The following is a 22,662-nucleotide window of genomic DNA, read 5'->3' as shown; positions in this document are numbered from 1 at the left end:
TCCAAGACTGTGCTTATGCCCATTTATAATGTACCCTTTGACAAATATTTCTTTTGAGGACAATAGATCTACAATGAGAAGGACCTTGGAGGTCATAAATTCCAATCCTCCCATTCTATAGATGGGGAAACTGAGGCTATGTAATTCATTTAAGGTCACACATGCAGTAAAGAAGCATAGGGATAGAGTTTTTTTTTTATTCCCTAGAAGAGGAACTGGAGTCTCTCAAGATGTGAACAGACTCAAGAACCCATGATTAAATTTACAGTATCAGAATATGCACCTTGAATTGACCATAAAACCCCAAACAAAGCAGCAAAACAAACAAAAAAAACCTATGGAAAATGTTGATTTTTTTTGGTCCTGTCCATTGTCTAGACTAAATAAATTGATAGGAGAAATTTTAATAATGAAAATCAAACTATAAAGTGTGCCAGTATGTATTTATTTATTTTTTCAAAGAGCTGTTAAAACATTTGATAGCATACAACTGCTTTTTGGTAGGCATAAAATGTTTGGAAAATCTGTGATCTCAAAAATGTCCACATTAAGGCATGTCCAATCATTTCTTTCACTACCTACCAGTTTTGGTTTGTCAAACTTTTGTTCAATTTTTTTTTTTTTTGCAAATCTTATGGGTTCAACTCAATCTCTTCAATTCAACAAAAATGCATTAATCATTTATTATATGCCAATAATTTTATTACAAAAGTCACTGTAGCATATGAGCTTTCAATTAATTCTTTTCTCTGTTTCTCTCACAAAATTAATACATAGATCTACTCACTATTTGACTGTTTTCCTGTCATACATTACTTTGATAATATCTGTTGCAATTTATCATTCTTAATATGCCACAATATATTTGCACAAATCATACATCTCTCTATTGTCCTCTGGAATCCTATTAAGTTTATTCTTAGTGTTTCCAGGATTCCCTGACTGACACTTATATTTCCCCTCCAGAAGAATGCTGGGATTAAATTTCTCTGCTGTTATTTCTCCTTCTTATTAGACTATCTCTTATTCTCATCTACTGGACCCTCCTTCAAGTCATGCCTTCTAAATCCAACTGTCCCTTGTAGTTCTGCCCTGGATAATTTTCTTTTATCCCTCTATAGTATTTTACTTGTCAATCACATATTTTGGATTTAATTTCCACCTCTAGGCTGATGGTTATCAACTTAACCTATTTTGTCTTAAATTCTTTGATGATCTCCAATCTTTCATCTCTAACTACTTTTCAAGCTTGTCAAACGGAATGTTCATTAGACATCTTAAACTCAATAAGCTCAAAATTGGTTTCATTATACTTGTTCCCCATACTAATTTTCATCTTCCCTATTATTATAGAGGAATTACTATTACTATAGATCCCTATAGAGGGATCCCCCAGCCTGCAGACCACATTGAGGTGGCATTACCAAAACAACTGCAGATGAGACTCAAAATTCAATAAATTAACATCGTTTTTAAGGGTGAATTAATTAGTTGTTTGATCAGTGTAGACCACAAATGATGTTATAAATATCTAGATGACCCTTGGTAGAAAAAGTTTCCTCATCCCTGCTGTAGAGAGTAACACCATCCTCCCTCTACCCAGTCTCTCAGGTTTCTGACTTAAATGTGATTGACTCCTCACTAACTCTCATCCCCCACATCTTATCTATTTCCAAGATCTCTTAATTTAATTTTTGCAGCATTCCTAAATAATACAGAATATAGTTTGTATGTATTTGTTTATTTGTATTACCTATTATGCTTTTAAGCTCTTTGAAGGTAGGCATTGTCTTTTGTCTATTTTTTATATTCCTAGCACTTAACACTATAACTGACACAAAAAAGGTACTTGATGAAAAGTTTGCTAATTGAAAAAATAGAATTTTCATTTCAGGAGAAACTGAGGATTAATAAAATTTGATATGTATTTTCTCAAATGCAATATGCTCAATTACTCATATTTAATTCTGGATCCAATTAAGTGTTCAACTGCTCTTCTTGCCCCACATATTTCTCCTGCTTAACTAGCTCTGTGGACTGACAATCTAATTATATGTATTAATTTTCACAGCTGGCATAATTCATCCACTAGGTTTGTCCTACGTGAATAGTCTGAAATTTTGTGAGTGACAAAATACGTTATTTAGAAAACTGAACAGTTCCTGAACTTGAGACAATGAGAGCAATGTAGTCCACCAAAAAGGACCTCTAGAACGCCCACTCCACCTTTATTTGAACTGTTTGGAAAATCCGTGAAATCAGCAAATGTTCTTGCTCAACATGAATTTTTATGTTTCTTTTTCCCCACCTCCACTTCCTCTTTTTTATTTTTGTACCCGTCAGTCCAATTTAATTAAATATTTAAATTGCTAAATGAATTACAGGAGAAAATAGACTAGTGGAAAAACTTCAAAGTTCCTCTCTCACAGCTGAATAAATCTAAATATAAAAAATTAGACAAAAATCAAAGAGAGGAACAGACTCTTCGATAAGTTAGATATGATTTTTGTTCTTATTGGTCATCCTTTTTTCTCAAAAAGGATCCAAAGACATCCACATATGTATTGAAATTTACTGAGACAGAGCTGTGCAAAATCATTAGCTTCATTTGCTTCTGCAGGGTCATTGGAGTCTACTGGCAAGATAAAAGCCAAGATAATTGGAGATGACCCAGAATGCATTTTCCCATTGTCTACAGATTGGTAATATTTGAACAACCTTTTTCAGGGACTGTGTGGTATTATGTAGGTTAGGTGAGGTGTAAGGAAGGGTCCCTGTTCTTCCCTAAACAACAGTGCTAGAAGCATTTCTTCTGTTTCTAAAATTGTGATCTAGTCCCATTTCTTTCCCGAAGTCACAAATGGTAGAACTTTCTCTCTGTTGTGGAATTATCTAGAGACTTACTTTAAAGGAATGAACACCTAGAACTCCAACCAGGGTCCTTGCTCCTATGTAGCTACAAGTACTAATATTCCTTTGTGCCTGGGACTATGATATAGAAGTGAATGGGCAATGCAACAGGATCCTGAACCCAAACCCATCAAAGGGTTCCATGCAGTCTTCATCTGAACAATTGTTCAAACCCCATCGCCACTCATGTTCCAAGAGCTATAGAGATTGTCATTAGTGCAGCCACCTTCAAGACCACTGAGTTCTATGCTGTGATGTCTATCCTGTACTATAACCTCAACCACCACCCCAGTAAGCCAGACCTTTCCTGATGACCCAAGTTGTTTTTAGGAAGTAATTTGTTTCACTCAAACTTTTCTTGTCTCTGCAGCTCTAGAATTCAATTTGCAGCATTATTTTAGAGTTGTTTAGAAGGGAATTCATTTGTGCTCAGCTGAATATTTTTTATTCCACCATCTGAGCTCTGCCTTTGTCAACTAGACTACTTTTATAGGGAATTCCCAGAGAAGGATTTTTTTTATCAGTTTGGGTAGATATTTTCACTAAAGCTTATATCTTTTTTTGAGCAAGTTAGAATATAGCAGGGTTTTTTTCTATTTAATTTTAAAATTCATTTGAACATTTATTTTTTAAATTAATTCCAAATTCTCTCCTGCCCTTCAGCCCCTCCCCCACTTCTTGAGAAGTCAAAAATTATGATATTAATAAATTGATATAATCATTTATATTAAATTATATAATCATTCATATCTCATTTAAAATAAATTTCCATATTAACCAATTACAAAGAAAAAAACCAAGAAAAATAAAATAGGTACACTTCATTCTGTACTCAGAATTCATTAGATCCCTTTTAAAAAGTGAATAGCATTTTTCATCATGGATGTTTTGAGATGATCTTGGATCATTTTCTTAGACAGAATAGCTAAAAATTTCACAATTGATTGTGATTACAAACTTTCTATTATTGTGTGCAATGTTCTCTTGGTTCTTCCTTGTCACTATGTATCAATTCATGTAAGTCTTCTCAGTTCTTTCTGAAGCCCACCGGCTCATCATTTCTTATTATGTGTTATTTCCCATCGCAATCATATACAACTTGTTTAGGCATTCCCAACTCATTACAGTTTATAATCTTAAAGAATTGCCTAAAGTTCTGAGAGGTTAATTGAAATGCCCATGATTTAAAAGCTATACTACATCAGAGACAGGGCTTAAAACCAGGTCTTCCTCACCTTAAGGTCAGTCTCTAGGTAATATTAAACAATTACTTTTCATGCTATTAGAGCTATTTTATGGTAATGAACAATGACAGAAACCCATTCTACACATTCAGGTCACTAGTTTCTTTACAACTTACTTTCCTAGAACATTACTTTGAAATTGAGAAGTTACTTCCTACCCTTAAGCTCATGCAAAAAAGGATAAACTAGAGACATTATTCCTTTTGTGACACTTCTATTAAATAACTCATATATGATGAAACTATTTAACTATTTGATGGCACTAATAACATTGATAGTTATTTAGTCCCTGGGTCTGAAAGGCCTAGAGATGTGGTTGCTGGTTCCCACCTACTTACCAATATATTTACTGTGGGGTCTGAGCTTGAAGCAAAGGCAATAAATCATACAATAGGCAATTATTAATACTTACTATAGACTAGCATTATGCTACTTGCTAGTGATATAAGGAATATCAAAAATACTCCTTCCTTACAAGGATTTTGCATTTTGAGAGTGAGAGAACCTGCAAATAGCTATATAAATGCAGGTTATATTCAGAGTTAATGGAAGATGAACACAAGCACAGAAAATAGGGGTGTGTATGCTTTCCCGTGTGATTATGAGAAAAGCAGACTATTGATTTATGTTGGAAGTTAGTTCCACACAATAATGCAATAATTACATGCTTATGTGGCTATATGTTTTGCAATAGGATAGCATGGTGCATTGGAAATTTCAATGAATCTAGATTATTTTGCAGATCCAAATTACAGCCTTGTCCCAGTGAACGTGTATCTTAATTTAAATGTTCTTAAGGCCCAGGTACCATGAACAGTATTTTGATGTGGGAGTCTAAGACAGAAAGTAAATAACTAAAGGCAATGTCGACTATTAAGAAGCTATGTGCACTATATCCAACCTACTAAAACTCCATTTCCCCAAATTTTTATATGCCACTAAATTTAGCAATCTTTCCCTCCCCCTCCATATAAAAATGTGTTAACAGATGACATAGAGGAGACATTTGATTTATTCACATTTTTCATTTCATGTTTCACATGAGAAAAATTCAAAAACAATTTATATTTTCTCTTTTGCCTTAGTAGAAGATGTGTAATAAATTTCCACTCAGAAACACGATCATATAGTGTCAACTTGGATTGAATGGGGGGGAAGAACTAAGCACTTCTATTTCAGATAAGCAACAAAAATATGACTTTGATGAACTGCAAAATTCACTTTAAGTGAGAATTTTGGAAGCTGTCATAATTGACAGCATTCAACACTTGTATGAATAATTTTTTCTCCTTGTTCATAATTATAAATATGTAATTAACAAAATAAAAGACTAAAAGTCCTCAAATATCATTTCAGTGGGAAAAATCCTTTAATTTTGTGGCATGCTTGGTATTATTTTTGCCATCTTAATTCAGCTATGCTATTCTACAAAATAAAACAAAATTGACTAGTGATGTTATATAAATAGATGCATATCTAGGTCTGTGTATTTATCTATCCATCTGTCTGTCCTCTAGCTATCATCTATCAATTTGAGTATTTTGAATCGATTTCATAAATACTTTATTTAATGGGGAAAACAACAATCAAGGAGTCCATTAGTTTCCTCATTGAAATGTCTAATAAACTATCTAAATTATTTAACTTCTCAGTGGTTTTAACAGCCAGAATGAAGAGTCAGTATTTTAAACTGATTGAAATAACTAATTATGGGTTCTTTTCAGGGATTATCGGAAGTGTATTTAGAAAGAGAGAAATGAGAAGGAATATGAATTTAGAAAGAGTTTAAATGACTGTAGAAACTCATGTTGTATGGATTTCAAAGTAGAAAAGTGTATTAATTGTAATATTACTCAATTTTTTACGTAAGTATTTTGATAAAACATCATCTAGTCAACTTGGGTCTATGCTATGCATTTGCTTGCTTTTTTTGTAAAATATATTTACTTTGATGGTCTATTATTTTGTCAATGTGGGTATTCCTCTGACAGTACAGATTTCAACTTTTCTACACCTTCTGATAAGTTCATCTGTGGTCTACAACAATCCACAAATACTTTCCAGAGAGCCCACCTAATGTTCTGAGGGCCCCCCCTCTAAATCTCCTGCCACTACATGGGTATCAGTGTACCATATGAGCCATCCTTTGTTTTTTCCTCACTTGTATTACATGGCTGGACCACCCAATTTTTCAGTTTTTCATAGTGTCTCTGATGACATCCTTTATGCTGATTCTCCCACACAAATTTTTAGTGGTAATATGTCGCAGCCTACCCATTCTCACCATGTGCATTTCTAATATGGTTTGGGTGACCTGAATCTTTAATTCTTTGCAGACTGTGGGATTCCATGGCTCTCAGCCATGTAGCAACAATGGAAGAATACTGATGTTAAAAATTGCATTTTTTTTTTTCAGGACAAAGCTTGGAATGATGAGAAACATTGTGTGAATTTTCAAAGACAAAAAGGGCCAGTTGTACTCATCCTGTCCAATTATGGATCAGTCTCATTGTCCATTTCTATCTGAAATAAATTATATTGCTATACCCTCTCTCTGGATCATCTGTCCAGTTACATGCCATAATCTAAACCAGAAGTTGACAAACTATAGTCAGTGGGCCAAATCCTGCCCTCTGTCATTTTTTACTGGCAACATAATGTATTATTTTTGTATTTAAAAGGTAAAAAGAAATTGCTCAGAGGAGTACCTAAAATAGATTGTGGAGATGTTTTGATTTTTGGCCTGCTGGTGGTCTACAAAATAAGCTTTTTGTTTGCAATAGTTTTTCTTTTTTGGTTACTTTTTAAGTTAAGCTTAGGGCAGCTAGTTGGACAGTAGATAGTGTTAGGTAAGCTTAGTGGTAGGAATCCTGGATTCAAATCTGATTCTTACTAGCTTGTGACTAAGGTATTTACTAGCTGTTTGATTCCAAGCAAATCACTTAACCCTGTTTGTCCCAGTTTCCTTAGCTATAGAATGCTGGTAAAATGCTTTACTATCTTTGCCAAGAATACTGCAAAAAGGGGTCATGAAGTGACAGACTACCTCTGAAAGTCACAAATTTTGTGACCTTGGATAACTCACTAACTTCCAACTATTCCAGTTGTCTTCATCTGTAAAATAAGAAGGGAGAGATAAATGGACTCTGATGGTTCTTTCAGTCCTAGATCTGTGAAACTATGATTCTAGGAACTTAGTATACTGAAAAAAATACAGGTGCTCAATGCCACTAATACATGATTCTAAAGAGTCGTCCTGAATAATGCCATCAGTTTTAAAGAAATATATTATAATACCAAATAAAATTGTATTAAGCATAATACAATGAGAAATTCCTCTAGTCATTAAGAGGATCTGAACTTGCTGCTGTAATTGGAATAATAATTGGTCAATTTAAATAAAAAAAGAAACCAGACTATGTGTGTTTTAACACGACAGAATTGACTAATAGTTTAAAAATTACAAATCTAAGTATAACACAGAAACCTTAGAGTTATATGATATTGAGAATCAGCAGATATGCATGCACTTTGTCATCATAAGACTGGAAACATTATACATTGTTTCTGAGCATTCCTGGGGAGAGATCTGTAGAAAATTTCCCAAGAAATTTAAGCAAGATTTTTCCAGGGACCTTCCAGAGTTTACAGGAATAGAAAAGTTTTGTATTTTGAGATGATGGATCAATCCATTTAATGGTCACTGAGCATTTAGAGCCTTTGAGTCAGTGGATGGATACCCTGCCTTAATTTCTTCTTCATTTGCTTGTCTTGTGATGGGAGTATTTTAGATTCTTTTTAAGGAAATGGGTTGAGGGGCAGCTTGGTGGTGCAGTGGATAAAGCACCGGCCCTGGAGTCAGGAATACCTGGGTTCAAATCTGGTCTCAGACACTTAATAATGACCTAGCCTTGTGGCCTTGGGCAAGCCACTTAACCCCATTGCCTTGCAAAAACCTAAAAAAAAAAATGGGTTGAGAAGCTGTTGACCATCTTCTCCCCTTGCCACATGGAAGCTAAACTTAAGTTCTGGCCAGTTAATTCTTCTTCCATGCAGATTAGGCTAAGTTTTTCTTATAAAGTATTAATCATTCCACAAGAATTTTTTTTTAACATAGGGGGTCTAAAAACTCAGACTATGTATATCATTTCCTCATCCTAGGGATGCTTAGGTAGTATATCAAAATGGGAGCTTCACTCAGATTTTGTTAATGAATCCAATTAGGAGGTTATACAATATCCCTTTACAGCAAGGATTTACCAGTTGAAGTTATATAAAATACATTTATAATGGACCTAACGAACAAAAGTTCCTGTTTTTCACCGGTTTTCTTCAGAAAATAAAAGAATATATATGAAGTATCCAGAGGGTGGAGAAATCCATGGTTAGAGTATGAAAAATCATAGTGAAGGTAAGACAAGGTGGGGAGGGGTACAAGAATACAGGATAGTATACAATTAAATTGGTTCAGCAAAGCCTGGAACACATTATCAATACTTAATCAAATTTCAAGGAAAACATTGAACTGCTTTGCTAATGGTAAGCAAACTAAGAATGCATTGTCTGTGTTTAATTCAAATTAGGAGAAATATCTTGTTAACATTTTACTGTAGTGAACAAAAATACTTAGAAAAAGGGATCTTTCCTTTTGTAAATCAAAGTGTCTGCTTTTGTATCCTGGAATTTATCAAAGAATGTGATCATATCCTTATTCTGTGAACTTAGTTGTTTCCCCCCCACCCCATTCACCACAAGATAGATCATCATTCAAGATTGGAACTCAAAGCACAAGTATGTAAGACAGTTTGGTGGAAACCAGATCCACAGACATTTCACTGCTCTACAGCTTTCACTTATATATATTTTTTCTGTTATTAGAAACTTGTCTTGAAATTGTGAGCAGAAAATTCCTTTTGTCAGAAATTTGATGATGCAAATTGGATCTCTTTCCCTTTGGATTTCTTTCACTGAGAAAAGTTGCTTGAGATTTGTTTAATAAATTTGTTTTTGACACACTCTGATTGCAAAGCAGAGTGCTGAATATGGACTTTCACAATGAGACAAGAGACCAAAAATCTTATCTCAGGTGGGATTTCTTTCAAGGAGAGAGAGAAAACAAGTATCCCATTACTCCCTGAGCCTATCAGTGACACTATTTCACACCTATAGCTACTGCCATTCAGTCATTCAGTCCTGTCCAACTTTTCTTAACCCACGGGCCATAATGTCCACGTGGTATTTTTGACAAAAATACTGGAGTGGTTTGTCATTTCCTTCTTCATTGGATTAAGACAAACACAGGTTAAGTGACTGGACCAGTGTCACATAGGTAGTAAGTATCTAACTTTGAATTTGAAATCAGAACTTCCTTATTCTAGGTAAAGCCTTCTATTCACTGAGCCAATCAGCTTCCCTAGCTATACTTAATTATGTAACTATTGCCATAGTTATATTAAAATACTAAGAAGAATATCAGCTCCTCAATTTTATTCTTCTGTTCACCAGCCATTACTCACAAACTATCTTGTTTGACTCTTATTCATGTTCTTCCAGATATTTGTAATAGGTGGCCTATTTCATGTGCTAGAGTGGGGAGTGAGTTGGTGTCTTGCTCACTTTCTCTTGACATCATGAACATGGCAGCGGATCACTTTCTATTTCACTGTTAACCTATATTCTCACTTATTTTTGTGGCTATGGTATATTATGACATTGTACATTACAATATAGACCATATTGAGATATATTAGTTTGGATTTATGATTTCATCTTTGGGGAGAGTTTCTAGATTGGTAATACTTTGAACAAGACACATTAGCCAGTTGTCTATAGCTCTTTAGAGGCTTAGAGAGTCGCCTCAGACACCAAGACAAAATTATTTGCCTTTGATCTATGGCTAATATAAATTATGCAGAACATGTACCCAGGTCTTCTGGATTCAATATTAGAACCCATTCCATTATTCAAACTGTCAACAATAACATTGTCTTCATCTTCAGTCAATGGAAACAACTATCAAATTTCTAAGATTATGGTAATGATGCTTTATTCCATGCTCTTCCATAGAAAGGAGAGTAATTATTTATTTGAAAGAAAGCGAGATATTAGAATAAAACTGATGTTTTCCATTCATACAAAATCACGTTCGAAATTTATGAGACCAAGTTCATGAGTTTTGCCCCAGCAGATGATCATTCTTGATGGATTAATATTGCCAAGCATCACTTCCATCTCTATTACCATTCTCTTTGGAGATTATGAATAATGTCACCCCAGAAACTCAAGTAAGCAGAGGGACTAATTTGGTTGAAACATACTGGATAATTTAAAATATATTTTCAGGAAAAATACTTCCTATATGAAAAATATTTTTTAAAATTTTGCTTTATTTGCACCATTCATAATACAAGTTTATATTTTGTCAAGAGGGAAATATCATGTGATTTTGAACAAAAGTACAAGACCATGTGGTTTGGAAGCAACTCATTTGTGAAATATAAAATGCTTCATTAAGAACTCACTGAACTTTAGCAAGGTTAATGTCTATAAAAGCTTCCAATTGTCTCAAATATTTTTATACAGATATCTTTGAACTGATTCTGACCTACGGAAATGATTCCAGGATTATGAAAACTGTCAATTTGTTTACTTAGACATGTCGACCTCTCCATCATTTTCTATTTTTTGTTTAAGCTATGTCATTAGAGTCCCTGCTGTGACTAACGTTGAGTTCTAAATGATTTTTGAGAGCCTTTGGGGATATAAACAAAGATTGATGGCAAGAAAGTTTGCTACAGAGAAGAAAGTAGATTAGAACTAGTGAATATCTTGCCTATTGAAAAATCATCTCTTGCTATGAAATTTATTAATTTTTAAAAGTTTTCACATTTTCTTTTTCTAGTACTTAAAAACAATCATATATGCTTCATATTCTAGAGGAAAGAAAAACTCTCTTGAAAGAGGAACTTTAAAAAAAATTAAATTCATAAGGTTATTCAATTTATTCTTATTATTAACATATAATGTATTAAAATATACTTTTAAAAAGGACACCAATGTGGTCCAGTGGATACCATGAGTTCAAATCTGTTCCCAGGATCATGGGAGACACTTCTGGACAAAAAGTAAGAGAGAAGCCAGTCACTGTTTGAAGTTCTCCTGGTATCCCCTCAGAACTAACATGAATCAAACCTCTTAACAGATTTTGGAACCACAGAACATAGAGAACAATTGAGAAGAAGGGTATCTACCAACCAGGTGTGTCCTAGGGGACCACTGGTGAGCTGTGCATAGAGAGCAGGGAGCTAGCTCAAGGACGGTATGGTGAAGCTGGAGGACTGAGGTGAGAACAGTGTTGGACAGATTTGCTATGTTCTTGGTGGGAGGGAAAGCCCCAGAGAGGTGGCTTAGAATCTAGCCAGTCAGCTTGACTGGTCTGGAAGATCAAGGCCACAGTCCTTGTGCTTTCAGCAGAATCCCCATAGTTTCAGCTGAGTTTCCTTCCCCCCACCCCAATCCCTATTGGGGAACAAGACTTTTCCCAGAACAAATAACCAGCCCCACCCTCCATATGTTTGTACCTTGCTCCCAAGGCTCAGGTGTGGGCAGCAGATCTCCCCCACCCACCCACCCAGTGCTAAATGGGAATTACTTTGATTAACTATCTAGCCCAGGGGCTTAGACCACATTGTTCAAGGACTGCACAGATCTTGCCATACCCTCCCCCAACCACCTTCCCCCTTCAGGCTTAGGGAATGAGTCCCTAATCAACAATAGACAATCTAGAGAAAGTTTGTGACATCCCATACAGGGATGCTTCTGGCTCATACAGGCTGACCCACTGAGTAACCCCCTGAAGTAATCAAAGCCTCTTGTAATCACAATAGCAAAGCCCCTCCACCAGCACAAGACCCAAGAAAAAGGGACCAAAAATGAAGAAAAGCAAGCACAAAGGGGCGTACATTGAATGTCACCTTGAATCCAAGAATCCTAACTCAGAAAGGACTAGAACATCAGAGGAGAATATGAATTGGTCTCTACCCAGAAAGACTTCTTAGAAAAGATCAGAAAAGAATTTAAAAATCAAATAGAAAAACTGGGGAAAGAAATACAAGAGAAAATTAACATCTTGCAACAAGAAAACAAATTCTTTCAAAATATAATTGGACAAGTACAAGAGGAAAATAATTACCTCCAAAGTACAATTGAGCAAATGGAAAACTTCAAAAATGGAACTGAGCAATTGAAAAAGGAGATGCAAAAATTAAATGAAAAAAATTCTTCTCCAAAAAAATAGATTGGAATTTGTGGAAAGTAATGATTTCATGAGACACCAAGCATCTGTTTTAACAAAAGAAAAAAGAAAAAATAGAATAAAATATAAAATACCTCATTGGAAAAGCAAAAGACCAAGAAAATAGATCCAGAAGAGACAATTTAAGAATAACGACTTACTGAAAATATTGAGGAGGAAAAATGTTTGGTTCCATACATCAGGATATGGTGAAGGAGAACCACCATGATATCCTGCCCAGTGGGCAAAATTGTCTTTAAAAAAATACATCAATCCCCTCCTCAAAGGGATCCTAAAATGAAAACACCAAGGAATATTGTGACCAAACTCCACAACTATCAGATGAAGGAGAAAATCCTGTAAGCAGCCAGAAAAAAAACAATTTTAATGCCAAGGAGCCACAGTAAGGATTACATAGGACTTGGCTGCATCAACATTAAGGGACTGAAGGATCTGGAATGTGACATTCCATAGAGAAAGGGAGCTTGGAATGCAGACCAGTTTGATTATCCTGAAAAACTATGCCTTCTCTTCCAGGGGAAAAGACGAATATTTAATGAAATAGGAGACTTTCATCTTTTCCTGATGAAAAGAACAGAGCTAAACAGTTCAGGATACTTAAGAGCTAAATAAATAAAAAGTAAATAAGGGAAGAGGAAAAAAATACTGTTATTCAATAAGATGAACCTAGCTATAACCCCCAATCTGGGAGAAAGATTCGCATAACTCTTGAGAATTGTAACTCTATTAGAGGGAATATACTTAGCCAGAAGTAATGGACACAAATGACTTGTCTGTGACTTGAATGGAATGACTTAAAAATAATATCTTCTTTTAAGTTTAGAAACTTATAACTTTTAAGTATTAGTAGTGGAAAAGGGGGAAGGGGGTGAGGAAAAGAGGAACTGACAGAAGGAAGGGAAGAAAGAAGGGGCAAAGGAAATCAGGAAAGAAAGAGGGGGATGGATAGAAGGGGACAAGCACACTAAAGAAGGTGATATTCAGAAGGAAAGCACTGAGGGATAGGGATAAGGGGAAAATTACAAATGGAGAGCATGGAGAGCAATAAAGAGTTAATAATTATAACTTGAATGTAAATGTGCATGAACTCTCCCATTTAATATAAACAGATGGCAGAGTGGGGATTAAAAACCAAAATCCTACAATAAGCTTCTGACAACAAACACATTTGAAACAGACAGATACATACAGAGTAAATGTAAAGGCTGGAGCAGAATATATCATGCTTTAAAAACTTACCTTTGATGATTACTATCTGTGATACCTAGAACAAATCACTACAGGGCATCAAGTTCCTTTCTTTTTTGATATTTTATTTTTTTTTTCTAGTTAAATGTTATGAAAGATTTTCAACATTTGTCCACTTGTATATTCATGTTGGTCATTTTTCTACCAGTCTCCCTTCCCACCCACCTACCCTAAGCAGTGAACAGACTAGTAAAAGCTGCACAGGTTTATTTATGTTTAACATGTTTACATATTAATCATTTTGTGTATGAGGAAATAGGACAAATGGAAAAGAAAGGAAAACATGGGATAAGAAACAAAAGTATGAGAAATTTTTAAAAAGTAAACATAGGATCCAGACTATGTTTTTTTGCTTGTTTTGTTTTGCTTTCCTCTGAATGTGAATGGTATAATCTATATAGGTCTTCCAGAGTTGTCTTAGCTCTCTAAACTACTGAGAGGAGCTGCTTCCGTCATAGTTGATCAACTCATACTGTAATTGCTAGGGTATACAATGTGCTCTTGGTTCTGCTCCCTTTGCTCATCATCAGTTTGTGTAATTCTTTCCCTACTTCTCTAAAGTCCAACCATTCATGGTTTCCTTATAAAATAACAGTACTCCATAACATTCATATACTTCTTTCCCATTTCCCAATTGATGGTCATCAATTACCTCTCAGTTTCTAACTCTTTGCCACTTAAAAAAGAGTTGCTATAAATATTTTTGAACTTGTGAAACTTTTCTCATTTTTATGATTTCTTTTGTATATAGAACTAATGTTGGTATTGCTGTATCAAAAGGTATGATCAGCTTTATTTCTCTTTGGGCATATTTCCATATTGGTCTCCAGAATGGGTGGAGTAGTTCACATCTGTTTCCTTTCATTGCAAATAGGAAGTCTTTGACCTAAATTGCCAATTAGGAGACTTCCAGCCAAGATGACAGAGAGAAGACAGACACAGTGCTAAAGTCTCCTGCTCTTCCCTTATATATAATATCAAACAAATCTCTTAACAGAAATCTGATCAACAAAAACCAGAAAAAGAAGCTCGGAGAAGAACATCTATCTCAAGGTTTGTCTTCTGGGATCTGGGATTGTGGGTGAACTGGGTGCAGAGGGAGGACTATGCTGGAAGCACAGGACAGGGTGAGAGCCTAAGAGAGGGGCTAGCCAGATCTGCCATGGGGGTGTGGGCCAAAATTAGGGAGTAGAGGCATTGGTTGTAGCGCTGACAGTCTGGAGCTTGCCAGCAGAGCTGGAGGGTGAGTTCCAATGCAGGAGAGTTGCAGCTATACCTTCATTTCAGTTGAAGCCTCTTCACAGAGAAAACACAATTATAGCTCACCTCTGCCCCAGGCTCAGTTGTGAAGAGCAGACCTCACTCAGTTTTTAATGGGGAGAGCAATTACCTTGACCTAGGGCAAAGTCCACCATTTCTCAAACATATAAGTATATAGCAGCTTCATGAAACTCCTTCAGGCTAAGGGAGAGGGCTTCAAATTAAGGTAGAAGACACTCCAGAGAAAGCAACCAACACAGCCTACTGACCCACCCACTTGGAGTTATTAACCCAATGAGTAAAGCCTCCAGGTCTTAGGAAAATGAAGAAAGGCCAGAAAAAGGAAGGTCCATTGAAAAATTCCAAAAAGGAAAGGACCTTAACTCAGAGAGACCTAGAAGCTCTGAGAAGAATATGATCTGGTCTCTAGCACAGAAAGAATTCCTTGAAAACATCAGGAAGGAGTTAAAAAATCAATTGGAAAATTTGATAGAGACAATTAACACTTTGGAACAAGAAAACAAATTCTTTGAAAATATAATTGGACAAGTGCACAAAGAAAATAATTCTCTCAGAACCTCAATTGGTTAAATGGAAAACTCTTTCAAAAATAGAATTGACCAATTGGAAAAGGAGATGCAAAAGGTAAAAGAAGAAAATTTTTCTCTTAAAAAAGAATGGAGTCTGTGGAAATTAATGACTTCATGAGACAGCAAGAGTCTGTTAAACAAAACCAGAAAACCTAAAATATAGAAGGAAATGTAAAATAACTCATCAGCAAAAACCACTTACCTTGAGAATAGATCAAGGAGGGACAACCTGAGAATTATAAGTCTTCCTGGAAATATTAAAGAGGGAAAAAGCCTGGACTTAATATTACAGGATTTAGTGATGGAAAACTGATATCATATCATGGAAGCAGAGGGCAAAATCATTATTGAAAGAATAGATTGATCCCCTTGGGAAAGAGATCTTGAAATAAAAATACCGAGGAATGTTGTGGCCAAATTCTAGAACTATCAGATAAAAGAGAAAATCTTGTAAGCAGCCAGAAAGAAACAATTTAAATATCAAGGAGCCGCAGTAAGGATTACACAGGACCTGGCTGCATCAACAATAAGGTATCAAAGAGCCTGCAAATGAAATATTCCAAAGAACAGGGGAGCTTGGAATGCAATCAAGAAACCACTACCCAGCAAAGCTAAGCCTTCTTTTCCAGGGAAAAATGACCATTTAATGAAATGGGAGCCTTTCAACATTTCCTGATGCAAAGACAATAGCTAAATAGAAAATTTGGACAGCAAACAGGAAGCTTAAAAAATACAGGAAAAGGTTAAAAAGGGGCAAAGAAAAAAAATTGCTATCCAATAATATGAAACTGATTATATATCCTACTGATATATATATATATATATATATATATATATATATATATATATATATATATTCATCAGAATGCTATCCAATAAGATGAAACTGGCTATATCCCTATTTGGGAGGAAGACTCTAATAACTCACAAGAATTGTAACTCTATTAGAGAAAAATACTTAGCCAGAAATGATGGATACTCATGATTTTTGGTGACTTAGATAGAATGATTTAAAAACAATAACTCCTTAAAAAGGGGTGTAGTGAGGAGACAGAAGGATGAAGGAGATTGAATGGGGTAAAGCTCATTAAATTAAGAGGTACAAAAGACTTATTGTACTATCGAGAAGTGAGAACTACCTGAATCATCCTCTCATCAGACTTGGATTAAACTTAACTTACACAAACACAAAGTTAAGCTAAGAAATTTATCTTAGCTTTCAAGTATTAAAAGGGGAAATGGAGAGGGGGGGGGAATTGGGGGTGGGGAGGAGGAGAAAAAAGGAGAACTAAAAGAAGGAAGGGAAGGAAGAAAGGGAAAAGGGAAAGAAGAAAAAAGGGGAGTGGGGTTGATATAGGAGGCCAAACACACTGAAGGTGGTGGTATTTGGAAACAAAATACTGGGGAATGTGGATAAAGAAGAAAAGGGGGATAAAATACAAACAGAGGTAAGATAGCATGGAGGGCAATAAAGAGTTAATAATTGTAACCTTGAATGTGAATGGGAAGAACTCTCCCTTAAAACATAAGTGAATAGCAGAGTGGATTAAAAAACACAAAAAATAAAATATACTGCTTACAAGAAACTCATTTGAAGCAGAGAGATACATATAGAGTATAGGGAAAAGTTTGGAGCAAAATATATTTTGATTCAGCTGAAGTGAAAAAACCAAGGATACCAATTCTTATCTCATACAAAGCTTCTGCAAAAATAAATAGTGGTAAAAGAGATAAAGAAGGAAACTATATCCTCCTAAAAGGTATCATAGACAGTAAAGTATTTTCAATACTGAATATGTATGCACCTGATGGTATAGCATCAAAATTCTTAGATTAAAAGTTGAAAGAGCTACAGGAAGTCATAAACAGCAAAACACTTCTAGTGGGAGACTTCAACTCCCACTCTCAGATTTAGATAAATCTAATCATAAAATAAACAAGAAGGAAGTTAAGGAGATCAATAGATTGTTAGAACACCCAGATATGATAGACTTATAGAGGAAACTGAATGGGAATAGAAAGGAATATACTTTTTTCCTTCAGGACATGGCACTCACACAAAAATTGACCATGTCCTAGGGCAGAAAAACCTAATGATCAATTACAGATAGGTAGAAATAGTGAATACATCTTTTTTTCAGATCATAATGCAATAAAAAATCATAAGCAATATTGCACCAGGGACATATAGACCCAAAACTAAATAAACTCATTAAAATAATGAATGGATAGAGCAACAAATTATAGAAAATGAAATATTTCCTCTTAGATAATGACAACAATGGACCAACATAGCATAACTATGGGATACACTCAAGGCAGCTGTTAGGGGATATAATATATCTTTAAATGGTTACATGAATAAATTAAAGAAATAAGAAATCAATGAACTAAGCATGCATCTAAAAATAAGAGAAAGAACAAATTAAAAATCCCCAAATACCAACTTAGGAATTCTAAAAATTAAACAAGAAATTAATGAAATCAAAACCAAAAGAAACCCCTATTGAATTAATAAATTAAAGCAAGAGTTGTTTTTTTTTTAGGGTTTTTTTTTTGCAAGGCAATGGGGTTAAGTGGCTTGCCCAAGAACACACAACTAGGTAACTATTAAGGGTCTGAGGCTGGATTTGAACTCCTGAGTCCAGGGCTGGTGCTCTATCCACTGTGCCACCTAGCCACCCTGAAGAGTTGATTTTAAGAAAAAAAAATAAAATTGATAAACCTTTGATCAATTTGATTAAAAAAAGAAAGAAGAAAACCAAATTGCTAGTATCATAAACATAAAAAGGTGAACTCACCACCAATGAGGAGTAAATTAAAGTAATAATTTGGGAATTATTTTGCCCAACTCTGTGCCAATAAATTTGACAATCTAAGTGAAATGATTGAATATTTACAAAAATATAAGTTGCCGAGTTTAAACGAAGAGGAAATTAAATACCTAAAAAACACTCTCAGAAAAAGAAATTCAACAAGCCATTATTGAACTCCCTAAGTAAAAGTCTCCTGGGCCAGATGGACTCATAACTGAATTCTATCAAACATTTAAGGAACAATTGGTTCCAATTTTTTATAACTCTTTGGAAAAATAGGTGAAGATGGAACTCTTCCTAACTCTTTCTATGACACCAATATGATGCTGATACCTAAACAAGGAAGTGTTAAAACACAGAAAGAAAATTATAGAACTATCTCCTTGGTGAATATAGATGCAAATTTTTTATTAAAGATTTCATTTATTTTGAGTTTTACAATTTTTTTCTTAATATTACTTCCCTTACCCCACCCCCCACAGAAGGCAATTTGTCAGTCATTACATTGTTTCCATGCTATATATTGATCCAAATTGAGTGTGATGAGAGAAAAATCATATCTTTAAGCAAGAAATACAAAGTATAAGAGATAGAAAGATCAGACAATAAGATATCAGTTTTTTTTTTCTAAATTTAAGGTAATAGTCCTTGGTCCTTGTTCAAACTCCACAGTTGCTTCTCTAGATACAGATAGTATTCTCCATTTCAGAGAGCCACAAAATGTCCCTGACAGTTGCACTGATGGAATGAGGGAGTCCATCAAGGTTGCCCTATCCAGGAGCAGTTGATGTTTGCCCAGTTATTTAAATCTGATTTAATCTGTGTGAGAAGTGTTTTAAAATTGTTTTCAAAATGTTTCTGAGTCTGCCTTAGCAAATAGACTCCCAGGTATTTTATATTGTCTGAGGTTACTTTGAATGCGATTTCTCTTTCTAGCTCTTCCTGCTGTGTCTTACCAGTCATATGTAGAAAAGTTGAGGATTTATGTGGGTGTATTTTATAACCTGCAACTTTGTTAAATTTGCTAATTATTTCTAGTAGTTTTTAGATGATTTCTGGGGGATTCTCTAGGTATATCATCATGTCATCTGCAAAGAGTGAGAGTTTTGTCTCTTCCTTCCCAATTCTGATTCCTTCAATTTCTTTTTCTTCTCCATTTGCTGAAACTAACATTTCTAATACAATATTGAATAGTAGTGGTGATAATGGGCACCCTTGTTTCACCCCTGATCTTATTAGGAATGCCTCTAGCCTCTCCCCTTTGAATATAATGCTTGTTGAAACAAAGTACAGACTAGCAGACTGCCTTCTTTGGGGGGGGGGGTGAGGGAAGCAAGGTTAGGGGGGAAATTTTAAAACTCAAAATAAATAAAATATTTCAAAAAAAATTAAATTGCCAATTCTTTTCCTAGTTCTAAACTTATTTAGTGAATCAAAGGTACTATGCTATTATTGTAAAGCTATTATAGTATTAATATAATGAGAGAAATAAATCCAGCAAAACGAATTATCCTGGTCCCAGTCAAACTTACTGAGAAATGAGAATGGAATCAAAGGTCAGAATGTATAAATAGTAAAGTGGAAGATTTTTAAAGATGATTCTTTTATAAAGGTCTGCACAGACAGATGACTCCTCTTCTAAATTACAGGAAACATTCATCTCTGTTGGGCATGTGCAAAATTTCCAGAGACAGATTTCTGTGATGTCCTGAGCAAAGTGAACAAAAACTTTCTAAACTGAGAACCAGTCTGTAGACCAGAGGTTATCCATTGGGCTAATTTAAACCTGTACAAGCAAAGATAGTATAAGTTAAAATGACAACAATAGCAACCTGAACTATAGAAATAAAAAAAAGTCATATACAGCCACAAAATGAAACAATCCCCAAAGAAGTTATTTATCAATGTGATATAAAAGTAAATGTTTTTAGATGGGAAAGACCCTAATGTTTACTTTTCATGATTGCTTTAGCTGTAGATATCTTGAAACCCAATTCATTGCAATGACAGTAAAAGTATATGACAAGTAGAGAACTTTTGCCAAAAGACCCCTTTCAAGAGGCAGATAAGCTTTTTTTTCCCCAAAAAGTCACACATGGTGACATCAAAAGGATGGTTTGTATAATAATGTTACTTATCTTTATAAAACCTCATTGAGCAGAAGAAATAACTTGCATGGATAGCAAAACTAAAATATTTTTATTTCATTTGCAATGAGTATGAAGTAATAGATTAAATGATGCTCATTTGATTACCTATATACAACCTATTGCTGCAAATGTGATATTGTTGAACTGATATTAGTGAATACATATTAATTTTCAAATATATTAATAATAATGCAACAGTAAGCAAATATCAGTAAAAATGACTGGATATTTTTAGTAAAATAAAATAATTGACATCTGAGGACATTGCATTACATGCTGTGGTGATGAGGTTAAAATAATATCACAGTGAAATACATTTTCATAAACAAATTAAATATGTAGCTCCTAGTGAAATTTGGATATATTCCTTATTTCTAGACAACAATTATGAAATGTTAATATCTAGTGAGTTTTTTCAGGTTGCTAAAAGTATAATCAACTTTAAAAAACAAATAGTTCATTAAAAGGAAATAGCTTGACAAAACTGATGATTTGTTGGAAGAAAGCAGGAACTAGACAGGTTGACTCTCATGTCAAAACACTACAAAAGGTATTTTAGCTTAAAGAAGAAATTATAATGATCTCAACTTTAATAACAAAGATATATCTAATTCATTTTATGAAATATATTTCCTCTTGAAAAGTTTGTGGATATCATTAAAAAACTGAATATTTAGAATAAATCAATTAAAAATTCTCTAATTTGTATTTTGTTTTAGAAAGATGGAGTTATTAAATTGTAAAACAATGTAACTTTATTTGAATAAAAGATTCAATAAAAATTTCAATTTCAGTTTTTAATGATAATAAAGGGGTTATGAATTTTCTTAAATTAAAAATGAGGGTATCATTACTATTTCGAAAATTCACCAAGTTGATCAGACAAATGCACTGATTGACCCCTTTGATAGCTACAGTGGTAGAGGGGAACGACAATGGTGGTCCAATATTAGATTTAAAAAGTTGTAGCAAATTGAGAGTTGAAGAAATCTTTCCAGAAAAAAAACATTTAGATGGAAAAATTTCTGAGGTTTCCTGTCTGATGAAGCCTCCTTGTGGTTGGAGATTAAGCTTATATTGTCCCTCAAGAGACTTCCTCTACACAGAACTAAACACAGGTGGCCCATTTGGTTCATGTGGAACAAGTCATTTCCCATGTGAAACCAAAAAGGAACTACATTAGTTTTCTTAGAAACAAACAAACAAACAAAAAAAACCTTACGAGTCCATAAATATACTACTTGAGAATAATCTTGGGGGAGTTAAAATAAATGTGAGTCATTTATTTTAGATTGAATTGGGAAAGAATTGGATTAAACAGAATGTGTTTCTGAATCACATTTTTATATTGAATATATTTTGTCCTCCATGCTGGGGAAACAATATATATTGGAAAATTTTAAAAATATTGCAGGATTTCTGTTGTTAATAGCTGAAAAGTTATTTTTTTTAGAAACTCATCATTTTCTTTCCAGTTTTCCCCATTATAATATTCTTTAACTGACCAAAATATATAGTGATGGTGAAAGGTTGATAGGAAATGTCAGTAAGCAGGAGTTAAGATTTAAAATTTGTTAAGCTGCTGATTATTTTCTATAACAACTAGAATTAACTGTTAAGTGTGAAGTATTCTGGAGCCCATAGGAAATAAACAAGAGTGAGAGATAGAAAAAAGAACAAAGCTATAATTTTATTTAAATTTGTTCTTCTAGGAAAGTACGCTTCTGAAAATTATTAAAGACATTTTTAAAGCCTCAGAGAAATATATTGATTGACCTCTTTGATAGCTATAGTCGTAGAGGGGAAATACCTTGGTGGGATAAATTTAGATTTAAAATGTGGCAGTAAATTGGTTTTGGAAAACAAATCTTTACAAAAAAAGATGTTTAAATGTAAAAGATCTGGTTTACTGTCTAATGAAATCTCATGGGTTTGGAGGTTAAGGAATATAGGATCATTACACTTTCCCTCTGTATATTTCCATTTGGTCACTTATGAACACTTTTCCTCGTTCATTTCCACCATGAAACCAAATGGTTAACATATAAAAATTGCATCATTCAGAGAATGACTCAAAAAATTAAATAGGATTTTATTGTGTAGATTCTCAATGTGTACTTTCATAAGATT

General features: G+C 34.2%; 1 long non-coding RNA gene across 1 annotated transcript in view; it reads left to right on the top strand.

Annotated features, from left to right (window-relative positions):
• Window positions 1-11,430: 11,430 nt before the first annotated feature.
• LOC141511756 (uncharacterized) overlaps window positions 11,431-22,662 on the top strand; it is an 82,635-nt gene continuing 71,403 nt past the window's right edge. The window contains exons 1-2 of the long non-coding RNA XR_012475388.1: window positions 11,431-11,496; window positions 14,714-14,769. This is a non-coding gene — a long non-coding RNA (uncharacterized LOC141511756). The remainder of the gene's footprint in view (window positions 11,497-14,713; window positions 14,770-22,662) is intronic.

Source organism: Macrotis lagotis, chromosome 2, assembly GCF_037893015.1.
Source record: "Macrotis lagotis isolate mMagLag1 chromosome 2, bilby.v1.9.chrom.fasta, whole genome shotgun sequence".
NCBI classification, from domain to species: domain Eukaryota; kingdom Metazoa; phylum Chordata; class Mammalia; order Peramelemorphia; family Peramelidae; genus Macrotis; species Macrotis lagotis.
This window is presented reverse-complemented; position numbering and strand designations above follow the sequence as displayed.